The sequence below is a fragment of the Pseudorasbora parva genome, chromosome 12 (genome assembly GCF_024679245.1).
Source record: "Pseudorasbora parva isolate DD20220531a chromosome 12, ASM2467924v1, whole genome shotgun sequence".
In the NCBI taxonomy this organism is placed as follows: domain Eukaryota; kingdom Metazoa; phylum Chordata; class Actinopteri; order Cypriniformes; family Gobionidae; genus Pseudorasbora; species Pseudorasbora parva.
Window position 1 is genome coordinate 46,308,632 of NC_090183.1, and position 1,342 is coordinate 46,309,973.

At 35.7% G+C, this 1,342-nt stretch overlaps 1 protein-coding gene across 1 annotated transcript in view; it reads right to left on the bottom strand.

Moving 5' to 3' along the window:
• Positions 1-745: 745 nt before the first annotated feature.
• mgat3b (beta-1,4-mannosyl-glycoprotein 4-beta-N-acetylglucosaminyltransferase b) overlaps positions 746-1,342 on the bottom strand; it is a 27,350-nt gene continuing 26,753 nt past the window's right edge. Inside the window, exon 3 of the mRNA XM_067460516.1 lies at positions 746-1,342. This exon is cut by the window's right edge and continues 3,983 nt beyond it. The gene's annotated coding sequence lies outside the window, so the exon portion shown is untranslated.

Genomic DNA, 1,342 nt, shown 5'->3' on the forward strand with positions numbered 1-1,342 from the left:
AATTTATCCTCAATTTTCAAGTTTTTTTTAAGACAAGTGGGAACCCTGTACTTGATATGCGGATGAAAACCAGTGTTTCATGATAAGAGTTTGATATGATTGCATCACTAGAGGTCACTGGAATAAAGGTCAATATGCCAAATTCACACAGATTTGGAGATGTTTGGAGGCTGGTCTCCATCCCGCATGCGATTGAGCACCTGTCGCCTGATATCTGTCATGACTTCAGGATATCTAACGCTCTTTCTATCTTTAGGTTGTTTACAATGTGCAGCAGACATTATAGTTCAACAGCCGGATGACCTTTCACACACACACACACACACACACACCAGCGAGAAGAAGTCATTTGTTAGTTCTGGTGATATTTATTGCACTGCACTGCAAAAAATGCTCTTCTTACTTAGTATTTTTGTCTTGTTTCTAGTCGAAATAACAAAAAATACTTACATTAAGAAACATTTACTAGACAAGTCAAAATTAGTCTTGCTCTGGGAAAAAATAACTCAAAATGAAGAGAGTTTTTGCCTAAAATAAGATAAATAATCTGCCAATGGGGTGAGAAAAATAATCTTGTTTTCTGTTTGAATTAAGATTATTTTTCTCACCCCATTGGCAGATTATTTATCTTATTTTAGGCAAAAACTCTCTTCATTTTGAGTTATTTTTCCCAAAACAAGACAAGTAAATACTTAAAAACAAGACGAAAACAAGACATTTTTTGCAGTGTGAAGGTTTGGTGACCCTGAGCCACAAAAAAAGTCACAAGGGTCAAGTTTCGGAATAAATAAGCTTCCAATTGATGTATGATTTGGCCGAACTATTTGAAAATCTGAATCTGAGGGTGCAAAAAAATCTAAATATTGAGAAAATCTCCTTTAAAGTTGCCCAAATTAAGTCCTTATCAATGCATATTACTACCAATAATGCATTTATGATATATTTACGGTAGGAAATTGAATGGAACATGATCTTAATATCCTAAGGATTTTTGGCATGAAAGAAAAATGTTTAATTTTGACCCTTATGATGTATTGCCACAGATATACCCGTGAGAATATGACTGGTGTCGAGCTCCAGGGTCATTTATCCGAAGGCCTGTTTTTAGCAGCGTCTGACACCGAGATAAAGATACGACTTTAATCGCTCGTGTTTATGGCTAAGCATTTGAAGCCTGAAGTCAGCATGAAACGAGATTGGACATGATTTTCCTCACAATGCGTCTCTATATGAAGGTTGGTGATAAAACAGAGCTGTATTTCTTCATAATAATGACTCATTCACAATAAGAGCGGTGATATGAATGAAGAGAGTCGCTGTTTTAATGTTGACTTTAACAGCC